The following is a 21,372-nucleotide window of genomic DNA, read 5'->3' as shown; positions in this document are numbered from 1 at the left end:
TCCCCTTTCATGTGGGAGAATTGTTTCCAAGGCATAGAATTTCAACAATGTCCAATCACTATTGTGTGAAGTCTCCATATGCTTTGCCACAGCATTGTTTCTATCTTTATTCACTGTGGCTCTTACATGTTCAAGGATTCTTTTTTTTCAATTCATTTTTGGTGCTGCCGATATATTTCAGTGCACACGGACATTCAATCACGTATACTACATGCATGCTCAAACAGTTAATTAGTTCTTTGATTTGCCACATTTTGTTATTGGGCATCAGCACCTCCTTTTTGTTTACTGCTATTTGACACACCTTACAGTGCTGGCATTTTATGAACCCTTTGGTTTTCATCCATTGAATGCCTTTTGCTTTTTTGGTATGGTCTTTATAATGGCTTTGTATGAGTCTATCTTTAAGGTTTCTCGCCCTTCTATATGTTATCTCAGGATGTTTACCCATAATTTTGTTAACAATTGGGTCCAGTTGTAGCAGTTTCGAAATCCTCCCTTAGTTCTGGATTCATTTCTATTGTTGCCAAATCTTTTTCCAGGTCAGCCAACTCTTCCTTGATTTTGACCAATGCCACCTCGAGATGTTTCACAAGGATCGTGATTAAGCCTAGAGACGATTCCAAGATGTGCTCTCCCCATTCCTTTAATAATTCGTCTGTCACATCCTGTTGGCTGGGCATTGTTCGGAGGAGAAGGAATGGAAAACCACGAGCTATGCAATGGCACAGAGGTTCAAAAATCGGGGATACAACAAAGAGGTCATCAAAAAAGGGTGGAATAGAGCCAACGCCAAAGAAAGAAAGGATGCACTAACTTTGAAACGAAAAAAGACAGCATCCACCGATAAATCAGAAGACAGAAAAGTAAGATTGATTTTGGATTACACACGAGAATCCAAACAAATTGTAAGGATTATCAGAAAAAACTGGAAACTGCTACAACTGGACCCAATTGTTAACAAAATTATGGGTAAACATCCTGAGATAACATATAGAAGGGCGAGAAACCTTAAAGATAGACTCATACAAAGCCATTATAAAGACCATACCAAAAAAGCAAAAGGCATTCAATGGATGAAAACCAAAGGGTTCATAAAATGCCAGCACTGTAAGGTGTGTCAAATAGCAGTAAACAAAAAGGAGGTGCTGATGCCCAATAACAAAATGTGGCAAATCAAAGAACTAATTAACTGTTTGAGCACGCATGTAGTATACGTGATTGAATGTCCGTGTGCACTGAAATATATCGGCAGCACCAAAAATGAATTGAAAAAAAGAATCCTTGAACATGTAAGAGCCACAGTGAATAAAGATAGAAACAATGCTGTGGCAAAGCATATGGAGACTTCACACAATAGTAATTGGACATTGTTGAAATTCTATGCCTTGGAAACAATTCTCCCACATGAAAGGGGAGGTGACAGAGAAAAAACTTTGAGATGTAGAGAATCGCGTCAAATCCTAAATTTCAGGATGATGACCCCAAGGGGGCTCAACCAGAGTGAAGAACTACATGTACATTTGTGACGCGTAAGAATACAACAGTGGGACAGTTTGGGTTATCAAAAATATGATTTGAATGACAGTATACAATATTCATGATGAACTTTATTATCCAAGAGGGGACTTGAAATGATTTGTATTAAGTATTTGTTTGCATTCAACATCCAATGAGAGATGGCTTTGGCCATAGGTATAAATGAAAGTAAGGTAGTGTGTAACAAATGAAGGGTTAATAGTACAATATACAAGATAAACGCCCACTAGAGGGCGGATTAAATCTTTCTAAGTAATGATGAAATAGCGCGAAGTTAGCACAATATAAGATACAAGCAGTATCAAGTTAATTGGTTTGATAAATGTAGTGCTTCAAAGCCCACTGGGGGGCACAACAATGTATTGTTGATGAAATGATCGAAGATATGTGAATTAACCACAATAGGATACACGCTCACAAAAACGTGATCAATAATGTACTGAAACATGCAAGGTCGGTAACTCACAATGAATGCATACAAAAACATTCATGTTATACATAACGTGATATTGTAGTTTTTGAAACAGCTAAAAACTACAATCCCCAGGTCACTTCCGGTTGTGATACAGGAAGTGAGGTGTTGTAAAGGAATCTGTTTGGCGTTTTACCCTGTAGAAATAGGAGGGGTCAGAACGAATCTAATGTTTAACCGTGAGCAAGCTGCGTGTGGGAGCAGCGAAACGCGTCGGTTTTGTGACTGATTAGCTGATATTATGAAAATAAACTAAAAATTGGAAAACTTTGAAAACCTTTGTGAGTGCGGACTCAATCCCTCGTTGCGAGGGGGTGTGCGATATATATATATATATATATATATATATATATATATATATATATATATATATATATATTCCAAACCCTGGTCCTCTATTTGCCGAACCACTTCAATCGAGTGCACACAAAAAGCCATCCAAGCGTTGCGAAGGCGGAAACGCTGAAACGCCTTTGTTGCAGAAGCGTGCAATAAATCTTGAATATTGCCTTAACCCCCTTGGATGGCTTTTTGTGTGCCCTCGATTGAAGTGGTTCGGCAAATAGAGGACCAGGGTTTGGAATGGAATTGCACGTCTCACCGCGCACCGAGGAGCACCCGTAACACAGAGGAGCAACGGCTGGTGAACAACGTGTTGGGAATATATATGTATATATATATATATATTTTTTTTTTCACAATGTGATCCTTTTGACTCCACGTGCTCAGTTACTGGTGCTCTGCAGAGGGGCCGGATCCTGGCCCAATACAACAATTTTACCCCAAAGGATGCGGCACTCAAGATTTGGATTTTACTTGTAGTTTATTTCAGCTTCAAGCTCGGACCAACGCGTTTCAGCCTGACACAGGCTTTGTTCACTGGGTAAAAAAAAAAAATTGATTATTGAGGAGACGGCACACAACCGCAAACCTCCTGTTTTGAACATAGAGTGGCCCGCTCTGGCCACGAGGAAACCCCCCCCAATTGCAGGTCTGTGTGCTGTGGACTTAAAAGCACACGCTGGAACAACGTGCCGGTTTGGCTGACTCAAGACAAGCAGCAAGTATGTGATGTACCACAGAGCAACTCGATATACTTACCCCACGGAGGGAAGCTGACAGCGTCTACTAAAGAACTGTGAATTTATCGTAACTACATTTACCAGCAAGCATAGCAAAAACACGCCCACTTGGAGGCAGTCTGATGAACTCATAAACACCTGAGAAAAAAGAATGCGCTGCCTTTTCCCCCATTGAAGCCCAGCCAGTCAACAAGGGATGTGGTCCCGGAACGCGTGTGGCAATTAGGCAAAGAGTACGCTACAAGGTCCGTTACCAGCCTGCTGCTGTCAACCAAATAAAGAAGGCTAAAGAAACGTTGTGTGCGGTCTCCTCAATAATCGAGCAACCTCCTGTTTTGAATATATATATATACACGAGTTGGGGGTACACAGCGTCCACCCACTATTTTTACAGGGTGGACACCGTCCAGCCTGCCAAGAAGTAGGGCCCCACAGTAGGGCCCCACAGTAATATGTTGAACTTGTGCCAGTGTAATTTTCAGTCACCGGGACACATTAAGCAACGCCTGTACGTTGTCTGCTTTCCATTCCCAGCAGCAACGTTCAGGCAGCGATGGGGCTTTTTTTTCACCTCCAACAGGGCCAAAGATAAAGGCAGAAGTTAAGGGGGCGTACATCAGGTGTTCTGTGAATCGAGTATCCTGACTCGAGCACACAGCTTGTCTCTTCACAGGTACTTAAGAGAGGCATGCTTTTGACTTTGTTCAGTCCCTGTATATAAGTGCATGCTATGTAAGAGTGTCAGATGTGTTGGTCTATCCCAGTATTTACACAAATAGCAATTTAAATAGCACTATTATATTTCTTTTGTAGCATGATGTCCTTTGCAGGAGACACCTTAACCTTCTATACCACTTTGATTCGAATATGGGACTACACAAAATACAGATCTCTCTAACAAGTGCGTTATCCTCCAGAGTTACCTCAGCATTATTATTATTCCCTGAAATATACTGGGCACTTCTGCAGCAGATGCCTTGACCCCACAAAATGTTTTAAAATACAGACTTTGCAACCAATTAAGCTGAACAGATATACTCCCATGCTTCTCCTTGCTGCCAATTTATTTGTGGCAGGGTTTTAAAAAAACATAATGTATTAGTTGAGCTCAGAGTTTGTGTCGGGATTGCTCCACTTTTTTGGCACCACCCCAACGCCAAATCTCATTTGTTAAATTCTTTAATGCACTAAATCATGAATCATGTGTGAGGTCTTAATGTCTGATTTCACTTCCAGTGAGGTCACTTCCTGTGATGCCATGTGTTAAGCGTTGTGATGCCACTTGCATATTAGGTAAATAGTCCCCCACTATTTTTTATAGAACTTGTGCCCTGCATATATATAACCAAACATGTGTGTTCATAAAGTGCACGGTCAACTGGAGGTATCTTGGCACTGAATAACAGATGCTACCCAACTCAATGTTACTTATTTTATCAACTTCAGACGGAACCCGCGGGATTTGAACCTGTGACCATGAGGTCGAACACAGGCCCCTGCATTGGACGCGGACGCCATAGTCCACTGAGCCACCAGACTTCGTACACACATGTATTCATATTTACAAAGACTAGGCGTAAAACGGGACACGCCAGAGATATAGCAGTAAAACTCAAGGCTTTAGTCCTACCTTTATTATGTCTGACATGTCCCGATTTTTGCTTTTCAAAATCTGGTCACTCAACTTAAAGTACACCTTTTTCGCGTCACTATGCTTGAGAGGACTTCTGAGGCACAGTCAGTCTGGGGCTTTGATGCACACGGTGTTGGCCTAGAGCCCTAGGCGGTAACCAGGTTAATCAGGACCAGGCAGCAGGTGCCTCCGAGAGCAGCGATGCGTTACATCCCGAGTCAGTAGGTCTGAAAGACGGTAGGAACGGGGTCATCCGTTCACATCTGGCATTCCTGCGAATGGGGAAGTTGTGGTATATAAATAAATAATACCGGATCTATTTTTGAATGAATGAATGAATAACAGATAGCTCAATAAAATAAGAGTCAAGATTCGAGGTAGTGGGAGTTTTGCAGGTTTATTACAGCATAAAGGACAGGGACAGGACAACCTGCATAGGAACAGAATGGCAAGGACTAGCATGGCCCGGCAGCTGCCGGGGACCGGATCTGGAATGGCTAGCTCTAACATTTAATAACATTACATGAGCATATATACATAACGCAAACACATAGCATTACATTGCAATGGGCGTAGCAGTGGGTGGAGCAGTAGGTGTGACGTGTAGCAGTCGCGAAAGATAACGGTACAAAGGAGGTGTAACAGGGCGTATACATAGACATGTGATGCAAACGTAATAGAATATGTCATGAAATGGGCGGAAACATTGGAGGGGGCTACCTAAGGAGCCGGGACCTCTAACCTAATGGTGCGCGCAAACTGACAATGACGTGTTACTAGGAGAAGCTGGGGCTATGAACTCTGTGCTAGGAGCAGAGACTAAAGTCTGGAGGGTCGGAGCGACATGTACCTAGACCCTATCTGGTATCTAATGTTTAGGGAACATGTTGATATAAACTAGAAGTCATGAGGGGAGAAGCTAACTGACTCTAAGGCTAGAGCATGCATTTATTCTACATGTAGTACGTGATGAAGAATATTAAATGACCATTAAATCCAGTATTTCTCTTACATGGAGCCGAATAGGCTAGACAATGACGGAAACTATTGATGCAGTTCAGTAGCTTAGGAATGCAGAGAAGGAGGACTAAACTGATAGCTGGAATCATAACATAGTCTTGGCAGACTCGGAGGCAGAGCCAAGCTGCACCGGGCACTGCGAGGCAGGAAGTAAGTGAAGGGTCGAGGATACAGGTGGGGGCTGTATCGCTCCTCAGCGAGGCTTCAGGAGACAGGGGCTGAATCTGATGTCCGGGCCCTGTTGAGGCCTAGAAACGGGGACTTTATAATGAAATAACGTGCACACTAAGAAACGTGGCAACATAACTTTACATAGGCCTGACACTCATATTACTCATGAGGACTAGGAAATGGCATATCAGAGGTGGACACAACTATAATTGCGTCTTGAATCGGACATGGGGAATAACATATGCATATTGGTCATGCACACATAACATATGATGGATGACTCGTAGGGACACAGAACATGACAAAATTTACTTTTCCACATTCCCTCCTTGTCACTACGTTTCCATCAGGAAACATCAATATTCATGATACCATCTATCATTTCATACAGTATCATTTGCTCATCTCGAATTATCCTGGAACGGGATTTAGAACGGGGCTTGGGACTAGGAATACAAGAGGTAGCACACTTGCCGCAAATCGCAGGGCCACATTGTATACAGAGGCAGCAGCTGAATATGATCGCTACTGCAATACCTAGAAAAGACAGGACTTTCCATCCCCAGGCAGAAATTATATTCCAGAACCAACCGGACCATGTCCAGGTGCCTGGATCTTGGTGTAACAGATGGGCAATTTTATGAAGTCTGGTTATAGCTGAATAAACAGACGGCGCGTTATTTGGAATGAAAATGCAGCAACTGGATCCGAGGACTCTACAGGCCCCGCCCCTATCGGCCAGTATGACGTCAAGGACGAGACGATTCTGGAGCACGACAATTCTCATAAAGGATTGCTCTTCGGTTAAGTTACTTAGAGCGGAGGCAGTCTCATCTACTACAGCTTCAAGGGTTCTTGTTAACCTACGAATTAGCTTACTATTTACAACTGTGCCTAAATAAGGGAAAACACCTTTATCAATGTCAATGAATTGCTCTGCAGCAGTCTCAGTATAATCGACAATCGGGAGGTTTCTCTTGTGTCTAGTGTGTACTAGGTAGGAATTCCTATGGTAGTCAGGTGGTGCTAGAAAAACAGGTGGCAGTAGGAAGGCAATGTAACAGGTTCCCTCCCAATCGAGGGGCAGACGAACATATGCAGTTTGACCACAAACGAAATAAGAATGACGTGAAGCTTTAAAAATAGATTTCCCACTGTCACTATACTTGATAATAGTAGTACAATCACTATGTCCTACGTGTACAGAACCATAACTACGAACACATAATTCGCCTTTGACTGGTAATACTGAAATAGCAGGTGAATCCATAGAATCTGGAGTAGTATCAGACTGAACATTCAGGACCATGAAATTCGACGAATAATTACCTAAATTGTACACTTCATTTTCTAGGTCTAAACCTGTTCTGTGGGGAAGACCTTTCTTGTCTGGGAAACATGTGCTGTTAAGAAAGGACATATCTGTTGAAGATGACGTTAACGTGGACCATGCTCCACACGAACCATTATGTGAAAATGGATAAGGAAAGAGTGGCAGAACTCCCTTCGGTGTCTGAAAAGGGGGGAGTCGACCACACACCCAACAATTAGTGGCATTGCTGGTCTGGTGTGAATAATGTAACATGCGGATAAAAGTATTATTTCTCATAGCGAGGCGGTATGAATATTCATGAGGAGGCAGATCACTAAACGTGTGCTCTACTGTAACATTAGAATGCTTATTTACATGAGGAACTGGAAAACACAGGTAAAATGCGTAACTGGTGCAGGAAATCAAAAGGCTGAGAAATAATATGAAACTTAGAAAAATGATACATCGAATTGAGTTTTGACTAACTCTCTCACTATGGGGGTCTATTTTATACATGTCAGAAACAGTCTAACCGTTTCACCTAGGGGAGGACTTATACAATCAAACTGGCTGACTTATTTTACTAGACCTTAGCTTTTGCTTGTACTCCTGCTGCGGAGTTTTCTCTACCAAGGGAGGGGTTGTATCAATGTCATTTGCGGGACAGTCCTTAGGAACAATGTTTTGACAAGTCTTGATATCCTGGGAAATGTTCTTAGAGACCGGTTTTAATCCGTAGAATTTCTTGACGTGCGAAAGATGCACCCAGCCGCGGCGTCCTTCCAATTTCACGGCTGTACGGGTGGTGAGGAGGACCTGACGGGGCTCCTTCCAACGTGGCTCCAGCGGACTTGATCTGTCGAAGTTCCGCACGAGTACCATCGAACCTGGAACGATTTCATGCGGTGCCACCTCGGTATTATCTGGAAATGCGGCGGCAACCTGTGAACGACATGAGTTGAGGGCAGACATCAAGGAAGCTAGGTAATCTGTCAGCATATTACATGAAACATCAGTAATACTTCGGGGTCTAGGAGTACCCCACATGTTAGGGGGGCGGCCGAATACGACCTCATACGGGGACAGACCTGATCTGGAATGTGCGACCATGCGCATATAAAACAAAGCAACTGGCAGAGCTACTAGCCAGTCCACACCCTTGTCTTTACATATTTTAGCAATTCGGATTTTCAGAGTCTGATTATGTCTCTCAACGAGACCGGCTGCTTCAGGATGGCGTACACAATGAAACTTCCACTGGTACCCTAACAACAGGGAAACGTGCTTCATTAACTCTGAGGAGAATGGTTGGCCGTTATCAGAATATACGACTCTAGGGAGTCCATATCGAGGGAAAAACTCACGAACCAACTGCTTGGCAGTGGTCGCGGCTGTGTAATCTGGGACTGGATATGCTTCTGTCCATCTGGACAAAGCGCATACAACTACAAGGACATACTTGAAACCTCGACATCGCTCCATCTGAATATAATCCATCTGGAGGACCTCAAAAGGGTGGTCAGGGGGCTGGAATCCACCTTGTTCCACCGGGACACTTTTACCTGGATTAAACTGACAACATATCATACAGGTACGGACTTTCTGCTTGGCTGCAGCTCGTAAATGCTTGTTGAACCAAATGTTCTGGATACTGTCTAACATTGCTTTTTCTCCTAAGTGTGCTGGACTATGTGCGGTATTAATAATGACTTGAACCATAGAGTCGGGGAGAAACCATGTGGTTCTTCCCTTCGTCACCCATCCTTGATCTGTCTGGACCCCTCCTTGTTCGGACCATTTCTTCATTTCATCGGGAGTAGCATGTAACTGGATATCTATGACATCTTGTGTAGGGTCCTTAACTGTCATACATGTAGTCGGATCTGGAGTATGTGTATGTGTCGGATTAACTTGAATGTCTAGAGTCTGTGCTGTAAGCTTGGCTGTGCGATCTGCTAGATCATTACCCTGGGAAATAATGTCAGTAACTTTCGTATGTGCTTTGCATTTCATAATAGCAATGGAGGTCGGTAAATGTATGGCATCTAACAGAGCTTGAATAAGGAGACCATGCTGAATCTTGGTCCCATGAGAAGTCATGAAACCTCTCTCCTGCCAGAGCACTCCGAAGTCGTGTACGACTCCAAATGCGTAGCGTGAATCTGTGTAAACATTAACTTTCAGGTTCTTGGCGTGTATGCAGGCTTGTGTCAGAGCAACTAGCTCTGCTGCTTGAGCGGACAGAGTGTCAATGCGGTGTGTCTCAATAACCTCAGTGTCAGTAGTCACTGCATACGCGGCAACTAAATCTCCTGTACTAGTCCTCATACATGAACCATCCACATAAAGTGTCAGGTCGGGATCTGGTAACGGAATGTCTGTCAGGTCTTGTCTTGGTTTTGTCGTAATGTTGACTACTTCCACACAGTCGTGTGTGGCAGAATTTGGATTAACTGATGGTAACAGTGTAGCAGGATTCAGGACGTTGCAGCGTCTGATTTCTATGTGTGGCTGAAACAGTGTCAATTCATAACCTGTTAGACGTGCAATTGTCAAGTGCTGTGTTTGTGTTCTATTTAAAAGAACTTCCACGGAGTGTGGAACTTGTACTGTCAGGGAGTGTCCTAAAACTATGGAATCACTTTGTCTGATAGCTAGTGCTGTGGCTGCAACTGACTTGAGGCACGCAGGCAGAGCCTGGGCGACCGGATCTAATGTGCTAGAAAAGTAAGCACACGGCTTGTATTGTCCTGCTTGATCTTGTGTAAGAACAGATAATGCTGTACCTTCGCGTTCAGTGACGAAAAGTGTAAAAGGCTTACTGTAGTTCGGTGTAGCTAGGACTGGAGCTTGGCATAAAGCTTTCTTTAACTCGTTGAAACTAAGTGTATGTTCAGATGTCCAAGGGAGGACAGTCATTGCGGCTGCCTCCTGTGTCGTTAACTGTATCAGTGGCTTGGCTAGAAATGCATACTGTGGAATCCATTGTCTACAATAAGAAGTAAGGCCAATAAAGGCACGTACCTCCTTCTGGGTCTTGGGCTGAGGAAGACTCGCTATTAACTGGATACGGTCTGGTGTCAACTGCCTACCCCTCTTGGACAGTAAGTGTCCTAAGTAGACCACTTGCTGGACACAGAATTGAAGCTTCGAAGGGGACACCTTGTGCCCCATCTCGGCTAGGAAATACAGAACCGTCAGTGACGCTCGCTCGCAGTCACGTTCAGAACGGGCTGTGATCAATAGATCATCGACATACTGGAGCAGGGCAGTGTCAGTTGGCATATGAATGTTGTCAAGTTGTCTCTTAAGTGCTTGGCTGTAAATACTAGGGCTTTCTGTGAAACCTTGAGGAGCTCGTGTAAACATATAGCTCCTTCCATTTAAACAAAATCCGAAAAGAAACTGGCTGTCTGGATGAATCGGAACACTAAAAAATGCATTCTTAAGATCGATTACAGTAAAGAACATGGCTTCGGAATCAATGGCTGTCAATAGGGAAGAGATATCTGGGACAACTGGGTACTGCGGAATAATACATTTATTAAGCTCTCGTAGGTCGATCACTAATCGATATACTGGGGGTGCATTTGGATCAGTACGTTTCATGACTGGAATGATCGGAGAGTTACATACATTGGAGTCAGTTTCTACAACTACTCCTTGAGCCATGAGCTCGTCTATAATTTTGGATAAGGCTGCTACAGCCTCAGGTGGCTACACCTGGTTTGAGAGTCACACGATAGGGTGTGATTTGCATATAACCTACATCAGTTGGACCTTGCGCCCATAAATGCTGTGGAACATTAGACAGTCTTGAATCAAAATCTCGTAATACATAGTGACCCTTAAAGTCACGTAGGAACAATCGTATTCCCTCTGGGGAACAGCATATAACTGCACCTAACTCTTTCAGTGTTTTAATGCCTAATAGATTTTCTGGACATGACTTAGTAAGTAACAGATCAGTAGTACGGGACAATGGACCTACTTCTAAAGTAACTGGCTTTGAGATCTCATTTACGATAGGTTTTCCTGAAAATCCAAGGGAAACATTTCTTGAGCCTGAGAGCGGAGCCCCTGGAACTTCGGCGTGACTAATTGTGGTCCTACTTGCCCCTGTATCAATCAAAAACTTTCTGTCTTTCCCTAATACTTGACTGTGAACATAGGGACCTTCTTGATCTACAGGTATCTCGATGAGAGGCAAGCCTACCTCCCTCTCTAGGCTGTTTCATGAATACTGCTGGTACTCTGGATACTCAGACTGTGCATACTGGTACATCTGCGAAGTAACGTGCTGTGTTGCAGCGATAGGCTGCGGTACTGTAACTGTCTGTTGTGCATTCTGTGGCTGAGGAGTCTGTGAAACTTGCTCTTGTCTAGGCGGACGTGGTCTTTCTTTAGTCTTACCAGTAGCTATGTTGTGCTTCAGAACTGTACACTCGTTTATGAAATGACCTGGCTGTTTACAATAATTGCAGTTCCCTTTAACGGGTGCTGCAGGATGACTGGCTTGATTTGGACCTCTCTTTTGACTGTCTTGAGGAACAGATTGTGCAACTAGTACTTTCATTTTCGTATCTTTCATACGTTTTCTTTCGTGTTCTTGTTCTTCTCTGATTCTATTCTGGTGATACTGGAGCATCTGGAGCATCTGAGACGGGGTATTAGCTTGCCAGGTACTTTCGACTTTCAGAACTCGGTTTTTAACTTGTGGACTTGAATTCTCGACTAATTTAGTAACAAACAGGTGAGGATATGACTCACTACTTGTCTTGAGGCCACTGTTAATACTGAAACATTTTTCAAACCTAGAATAAAAATCACTAATATCTTCATCTTGTTTCTGTTTACAGGCTGAGATTGCATCCCAGTCTTCCTTTTTCGTTGTTAATAATCTGGGTAAAACTTGAATCAATAATTCTGGTAATTCTTTACATTTATCTCCGAGACCAGTACCTGGTACACGTATCTTATCTTCTGCTTCTAGGACTGCCCAATCTATCTTTTTCTCTCCCACCTCCCATTCTTTCTCTTTGAGCTTTTCATACACCCCTGCGGGCAACAGAACCTTTAACATTTTAATTATATCCGGGTACGTGTATTCTCCCATACGGAGCATGTCTTTTAATTCTCTATGGTACCCTGCTGGATCTTTATCATGACAGGGAATTAATTTCTTCATCTCTAGAAGTTCCATCTTGGTGATTGGAGTGTATACAAACACTCGCTGCATTTCGCCACCCGCTCCTCTGACTGGGTGGACTTCTCGTAATGGATTCTGTCTATCTGTCTATCTATGTAAAATGATTTACTTTCTGGGGGTGAGACATGGGCAAAATGCGGGTTCAAAAATGTTCTATATTTGTGACGCTGTTCTAGAATGACACTAATTAAATCGGTACCTAGACCTCTCCATCTGTACTGGAGTAACTCGTTCAGGATATCATGTAACGGGCCTGGATCAGAATGTTGACCCTCATATAAAGTAATGAGGTGCTGAATCATATACATACCCACCAGTCGCTGCTCGGCTGGGGGCATTTTCAGAAACATTTGTGCCACTATTTCGTCTGGAAAAGTGGTAGAATCAGTAATCCATCGGACTGCTGATCGGACTAGTTCTTGTTCATGCATGGTACTTAATTCACTGTAACCGATTCGTGATTTCAGAATGTGATCGGTAGCTTGGAATACTTGTTCTAGGGAACCTTGTTCTGGTGCTGAATGATGGAAAGTTGGCTTGTGTTCTAGACGTAAATGGCGATCTGGAAATCTAGGTTTTCCTACATACGCTATTCTGGCGGTATTCTCATCCTCTTCCTCTTCAGGATCAGAGATACTTTCTTTCTCGCTTACTTGTGCTGCTTTACGCTGTTCGTGTATCTTTATTATCTCTCTACGGATTTTCTTATACATACTTTCCATGGCACTAATGGTATTGTGCTTTCCTTCGGCTATATTATCACTCCACTTTGTTAGAGTTTTCATTTCTTCCGGGTCTTTAGACGGGTAATCTTGTTCTCTTATTAGACAGTTAATTAAAAACTTTAATATCATGCGCTGAATCTCGGCTTTCCTTTGAGACATGGCATCACTAATACTTCCTGGGTCATCCCCTGTACGGATGAAACGATATATCCTGTCTAGATCTTCTTTCATATTTGGTAGGGTGACTAGATACTCGGTCACTCTCCTTACGCGTACGGAATATAAAACCATATTAAACTCGCCTGGAACTGGGTCATAAACACATTCACCAAGGGTTTGCCTGATCTCTGCAACAGACTTATTATTCTTAGGAGTACGCTGTGATGCTTGAGCATGTAATTCGAGTGCTGATAAACGCTTGTGTGGCGGCGGGGTTTGAGGAAGACTTCCTCCTGCGGCCACTAAACTAGAATCATCAACTGATGCTTTTCGTCCTGGCAGGGTGGGTAATTGTAACGTGGGCTGGACTTGTATGGCGGGCTGACCCGGGGGGGCTGTTAAGGGCACCCCGGTATCTGGGGGAGCAGGAATTACCTGGTTTACAGGGACGGGCGGAGTGCGGACAGGATTTGCATATTCTGGGACTGTGTCGTCCAGATAGGACGAAATAAAAATATCAGCTGCGGTAGGCTTGTGACGTAGCTTGGTCGGAACTAATGGTGGCGGAAAATTACTGGATGCCTCCGGGGTCGCTTTTGGCAAGCCCTCGGCAAGAAGAGGATACATACCCTTAATAAGGGCATGCCTCTGTCTGTCTGACTGTTCGGCTTTGACTTGTTCACCTATCTCGATTAATTCTTTTTCTTGGGCTCGCTCTAAGGATTCTCTACTTAATTCTGACTTTCTGATTTCTTTTTCAGTTCTTTTATGAGCTTCTTTGCGCCATAACTCGATGGCATCTTTCTGTGACTGTCTGGCTTTCTTTTTCCATAATGCTTCTTCTACTCGCATGATGCATTCGGCATCCCATGTACCCGATACGGGCCATCTATACTTTTCTTCTAACTGTTTGGTATACTCTACCCATAAATCTAGATACAATATGGCACTTATGCCATGTTTCTGATACATAAAGTGACCTGGACTGTCCCTAGGCGGGACGGGAACTGCTGCTTCCAGCAGACCCTTTCTAGTTTTTAACTGACGTAACTTGGAAAATATGGGCATGACTGAACTGTAATCTAGACACAATACAATACACAATAAACACGATACTTATACCCCATTCATACCACGACATTGAAATACATGAAAAACATTTAAAATAACAGTTCGAACAGAATACTACCGGGAATACGGAACACAGAATACATGAATTTTCTCGAGAACAGAACTGACTAGAACAGGAACTAGATGCACTGCTGAAACAGTACGAAACTTACCGGTCTCTTAATGAGACACGTCAGGACCCGTATCCACCGAAGTGAACACTTCGTTTGTGGGACTGTGTACCACCAACCCACAGACCAGAGTCAATTAGATTGACCCTGTCTAGATACCACCCCAGTAACGGTACTCACCGGGCAGCAAGAACGGAAGGCCTCGGACTGGACTGCACTGCTACGACGACGGACGACGAACTTCGGACTTCGGACTTCAGTTACGGGTGGACCTCCGGATACCTCGGACCTTGGACTCTCGGCTTGGGCTCTGGTCGGGACTCGCCGCGTTCCTCCACCGTCTCGTCTGGATGCTGGACCGCCTCCTCCGTCTCCTCCGTGGGCCTGAGGGATACTTGAGCAGAAATATCTGCCACTGCGCAGAAGAGTTCCGTCACGACTGCAGAGGGTCAGGGGGTCGGCGTGGCTTCACCGACGCGTGGGGAAAGGGCAAGTCCCTGTTCGGGCGCCATTATGTGGTATATAAATAAATAATACCGGATCTATTTTTGAATGAATGAATGAATAACAGATAGCTCAATAAAATAAGAGTCAAGATTCGAGGTAGTGGGAGTTTTGCAGGTTTATTACAGCATAAAGGACAGGGACAGGACAACCTGCATAGGAACAGAATGGCAAGGACTAGCATGGCCCGGCAGCTGCCGGGGACCGGATCTGGAATGGCTAGCTCTAACATTTAATAACATTACATGAGCATATATACATAACGCAAACACATAGCATTACATTGCAATGGGCGTAGCAGTGGGTGGAGCAGTAGGTGTGACGTGTAGCAGTCGCGAAAGATAACGGTACAAAGGAGGTGTAACAGGGCGTATACATAGACATGTGATGCAAACGTAATAGAATATGTCATGAAATGGGCGGAAACATTGGAGGGGGCTACCTAAGGAGCCGGGACCTCTAACCTAATGGTGCGCGCAAACTGACAATGACGTGTTACTAGGAGAAGCTGGGGCTATGAACTCTGTGCTAGGAGCAGAGACTAAAGTCTGGAGGGTCGGAGCGACATGTACCTAGACCCTATCTGGTATCTAATGTTTAGGGAACATGTTGATATAAACTAGAAGTCATGAGGGGAGAAGCTAACTGACTCTAAGGCTAGAGCATGCATTTATTCTACATGTAGTACGTGATGAAGAATATTAAATGACCATTAAATCCAGTATTTCTCTTACATGGAGCCGAATAGGCTAGACAATGACGGAAACTATTGATGCAGTTCAGTAGCTTAGGAATGCAGAGAAGGAGGACTAAACTGATAGCTGGAATCATAACATAGTCTTGGCAGACTCGGAGGCAGAGCCAAGCTGCACCGGGCACTGCGAGGCAGGAAGTAAGTGAAGGGTCGAGGATACAGGTGGGGGCTGTATCGCTCCTCAGCGAGGCTTCAGGAGACAGGGGCTGAATCTGATGTCCGGGCCCTGTTGAGGCCTAGAAACGGGGACTTTATAATGAAATAACGTGCACACTAAGAAACGTGGCAACATAACTTTACATAGGCCTGACACTCATATTACTCATGAGGACTAGGAAATGGCATATCAGAGGTGGACACAACTATAATTGCGTCTTGAATCGGACATGGGGAATAACATATGCATATTGGTCATGCACACATAACATATGATGGATGACTCGTAGGGACACAGAACATGACAAAATTTACTTTTCCACAAAGTGACATGTCGGGCCAATACCTATGAAAGTCCGTCAGGACTGGATAGTCTCCGATACGACTCACCTGTGGCACTGACTGGTTAATGACTGCGCTGAGTCGCCGGTGTACAGGTGCGGTGTGCTCTGTGTGTGTACCTGAACTCGTCATGCTTTCTAAGCTGCCTCTGCTAACCCCGCTATGCCTGTTCATCTTGAGACCCCCGTCCCACCGCGCGCATACCGAGGCCCTCTCTACTCTCCGCTCCTTGGGATGGCCCATCCTCATCCAGCTGCACACAATGCCATAGATGCCAGCAATTTACAAGTGGAAAGTAGGAGCATTTGGGGAAAATCGATCTTTTACCCACTTTCATACATTGAATTGGAGGCAATTTCAGGCGGGAGACAGGTAGAAGAAAGGATTTTTTTTAAGGGTGACCAGATGTTGAACACCAAAAACGGGGACATTTAGCAAACAGGACTGCACGTTTTACACGAAAAGAAAGGCATATAAGGAGTTAACTGATAGTGTGCATCAACATAGAGACACAGAAAACGCGGCACTAAGAAATTACATTAAAATCAACTTTTAAACCCAACCGCATGGGTGTTATTTAGATGTTGCTCTGAGAAGAACTGCGAACTCGTCTTGCCTTTGAGTGCATAAAAACATGCCTCTGTTTTCTGTGGCTCTTCTCTTAAAAAAAAAAAGAGGACAAAGGAAAAAGGCCAAAAAGAGAGAATCCCTGTTATAGTGTGTAGCAGACTGGGATCGCTGGTGGAAAACTAAGGGGAGGTGGTAAGTTTAACTACTATTACTTGTGGGTATATCTCAAAAAATGTTTAAACAAGGACATAAGAGTAACAATGATACAAACAATTTATAAAAATACACAATTTATTATAAGCCTCCCAACTGGGTTACATTCTAACACATAATTCAAACATTTTAAAATACCATCTAGGGTAGTAACAAATTAAAAAAATGTACAGTCAAAACATTAAAAAGGTCGACGGGGCGTTTCGGTGTTACTTAATCTTGGCACCTTCATCAGGACATTAAAACATTTGACTCCGTATCTGTATCTTAGGTGGAAGGAGCTTATCAATTACTCTCCACCTTGTTGCAAATTTTGCCAATCGTTGTATCTGTTCTTTATACAGCACAGGGTGATTCTTTCAGATAGGACTTGATTTTGTCTCTATGCACGGAGGAACCACCGTTGGGGATCAAGGGAAAAAAATTTTCAACCGCTTTGGTCTCGTAGTGACCAGCTATTATATAAATGTCTTCTGAATATTGTCTGTTTGATGCGGATTAATTGAACTTTCCCGTTTTTCAAGATTTGATCAAACGTCAGGTATTAGGTGGCTATGGATCTTATCCTCTTTATTAGGCCTCCCTGTTCCTCCGTGCTGTCGCCTTCATGCTAATGCGAAGTGGAATGAAAAAGGAAAGGAAAAAGGCGACATTTCTCGAAATCTGCCGGGACAGCTGGTGAAACACCAGGGACTGACCTGCAAATGACGCCTGGTCAACCTACATTTGTTTATGACATCGGGAGTCTCCCGACTGAATCGGGTCTATGGCATGTATGTTTTGGTATTAAACAGTCCCCGATACAGATTCCTTTAATCTTTCTAATTCTCCTCTACTGCCTAGACTGCCCCCCTCCGCCCCCCCCCCCCCCCTAGTGTAGCGGTGCAGTCCCACTTCACCGCGCAGTCAGTAAAGCTAGGTCGAACCCATTCCAGCTGTAAATCGCCCCCACCCCCCAGACTAGCAGTGCAGACCCCCTATAGACTGCAACCCTCGCAACGGAGCTTCCCAGTGTAGCCCCCTCCCCCTCGCTTTACAGACCTCGTTGTGAAACCCACCCTCCTGAAGGCTCCAAAATGTAGAGCGCACCGCACCCCCCACCGTCTGCACGTTCAACGCCCCCTCCTCAATGTGGATTCCCGTGTCAGAACAAGCTTGCGCCCCTTCCCCGCGTCCTCCCGTGCCCTGACTTTAAAGCCACCCCCGCGTAGCCCCTGGTTCTGCCCCCCAGACGTGCTGCCTCTGTTCCCATTCTGTCGACCTGAATAAGAGGCTCAGGGGGCGGATGCCCCCCTGACAGCGGAGACGACGGTATGGAATCTATTAATGAGGCTGGACGCTCGTTTACTTTTATGCTATTCTTTATTCAGGACGGAGCGCCGGGTACACACTACTGCTCTGCGAGGAGCGGTCGGCGCCAATGACTGCAAATGGTCGCCTTCCGTCCTCGCGTGACGTGTTTCCTGTTCCGCCTAGCGGAACACTAGTGCGCTGACCTAGGTGCGTCACCACACATCTCCCCCCTTTACACATCGTAACCCAACAACAAAAGTTCTTACTTCCAGTCCATGTTAAAGTCCTTGAATCTCTCTGGCGTCTTCACTTCTCTTCCCCTTCTGGTTCTCACCTTCATCATTCCCTCATTGCACTCCTGTTCCATGCTTTCACCACTTTGCGTACCACTCTTGTCTTTCATGTCCTTGTCCTTCTCTCCGTTCCTTTCGCTTCTCCGCTCTTCTTGCACTCCTGCCCCGTCTTCCTCCTCGGCTACTTCCTGCTGTCCTTCTTCTACATCCACGTTCCTTCCTCTGTTACTTTCTTCTTCTCCGTCTCTTCCGACATTCTCTAGACCATCTTCCACATCACGTTCCTCTTTGATTACCTTGCTGCATTTGGCCATCCTGTCCTGTGACCACACCTTTCCGTCGCTTAGCAAGGCTGATCGGTCATACGGTTCCAAGACTTGTAATGGCGGCGAGAATTTGCTCTCACCCTTCTTCTTATGGACTGCTAGTTTGACTCTAACCCAGTCCCCTTTGTCCAGCTCTGCCTCCTTTACTTTGTGGTTCTTGTTGAAGTGAGTCGTATAGACCTCCTGAGCTCTTTCTAGGTTTCTTTTCACTATTGCCGGAGACCACCTGCTCTGTATCACCAACTTCCTCCACGCCTGATTGTCCTTGGTGAACGCTTCTCTTCCCCGCAAGATCTTGAACGGGCTGTACCCGGTGCTGCCAGGGGTGATCCTGTATGCCCATACCATCTTCTCCAGTTCCTTCTCCCAATCCAACCCATCGTTGATGGCTGCTTGGATGGTTCCCATGATCACGCGGTTAAACCGCTCCACTTGGCCATTCCCTGCGGGGTGGTAAATGGGTGGGTGCTTCACTTCAATCCCATTCCTTTCGGTGAAGGTTGTCCATCTTGTCGAGGTGAACTGGGGACCGTTATCGCTAACGATGATCTTGGGAATGCCCTCTCTTAGGAATGTGGACTGTAAGAAGTTTATCACCGCTTCCGTGTCCATGGTTTCTCTAACTTCGATTTCTGGCCATTTGGAGAATTTGTCCACCAGCGCTACCACATATTTCTGGGTCCCTGTTTTGTTTAGGACCGGTCCTAAAATGTCCACTGATAGCACTTCCCACGGGCCATCTGGTATGGGGAATTTCCCCAGGGGCGGTCTGATGAGGTGTTGAGATTTGTCTGCCTTGGCGCAAGATTCGCACTGTCTCACGTGCCTTTCCACCTGCGCATCGATAGCCGGCCACCAGTAGGCCTGCCTGGCAAGGGCTTTGGTTTTTGTGATGCCCTGGTGTCCTTCATGTAGTAATCCCATCAGGTGTTCCAGTACTCCCTTGGGTGGTATCACCTTGTCTCCTCTCAACAGGAAGATGGAGTCTTCAGCCAGGGATAGTTCCTCCCTGACCTCCCAGTATCTTCGGAGCTCTTCTCTTAGGTGCCTCTTTTCCGGCCACCCGTGGACTACATACCCCTTGATGGCTTCCAGATCATCATCCTCCTTGTATGCCTCCTCCCACTCTTGCATACTTATTGTCTTCTCTACCTCCTGGATCGTGGCGACCACATAGCCTGCCCATTCATGATCTTCATGGACACTCCTCGCTTCCATGGCAGCTGCCCTGCTGAGGAAGTCCGCCACCTTGTTTTGAGGCCCAGGAATGTGTTCCACGTCGTAGAGGAAATCTAACAGGCGCAGGGTCATCTTTGCGATCCTAGGAGTAGCATGCGCATGGCCGCTTGATGTCAACACACGGACTAAGGGTTTGTGATCCGTTTTTACCAGGAATCGCGCTCCCCATAGGTACTGACGGAATCTCTCCATAGCCCATACTACTGCCAGCATCTCTTTTTCCACCACGCTGAATTTCTCCTCGTTGGGGGCTAGAGACCTGGATGCGAAGCTGACGGTGTGCAAGTCACCCTTTTCAGAGCGTTGCATTAGGACTGCTCCCAGTCCTCGGTCACTTGCGTCTGTCGTGAGGATTGTCTCTGCCTGGGGATCGAATCCCTTGAGCGGGATGGCGTCGCTCATTTCCTTCTTTAAATTGTCGAATTCTTCTCGTTCCGCTTGACCCCACTGGAATCCGTTCCTCTCTTTGAGCAGCTGTCGTAGGTGGTGCGTTTTGGAGGCAAATTGTGGTACAAACTTGCTGTAGTATTCGGCCATTCCTAGGAATGACCGAACGTCCTCCTTTTTGCTCGGGGTGGGTGCGTCTTGAATGGCTTTCATGTTGGCGGCTTTGGGTCTGATCCCTTCTTCACTTATTTCGTGGCCTAAATAAGTGACTGATTTCACTCCCAATTTGCATTTAGACCATTCCGCAGTCAGACCGTTGTCCTGTAGGATCTTGAACACTTTGTGGAGCTTCTCATTGTGGTCGTGCATGGACTTCCCCATTACCAGGATGTCATCCTGAAAGAATTGGACGTCGACCACTCCCCTCAACAATTTGTGCATCATCTTTTGAAAGACTGCGGCTGCTGACGCTAGGCCGAATGGCATCCTTAGGAATTCGTAACAGCCAAATGGCGTGATGAACGAGGTGAGGTGTGTACAGGAAGGGTGTAGCTTGACCTGATGGTATGCCGATGACAGGTCCACTGTCGAAAACCACTTGATGTTTTTGGTCTTGGACAACATCTCGTTTATGCGTGGAAGGGGGAACTTGTCAACGAGTATGCTTTTGTTCAATTCTCTCAGGTCCACGCATAATCTGACCTTGCCGTTGGGTTTTTGAGCTACCACCAA

This window comes from Lissotriton helveticus, chromosome 3_1 (assembly GCF_964261635.1).
Source record: "Lissotriton helveticus chromosome 3_1, aLisHel1.1, whole genome shotgun sequence".
Classification (NCBI taxonomy): Eukaryota; Metazoa; Chordata; class Amphibia; order Caudata; family Salamandridae; genus Lissotriton; species Lissotriton helveticus.
This window is presented reverse-complemented; position numbering follows the sequence as displayed.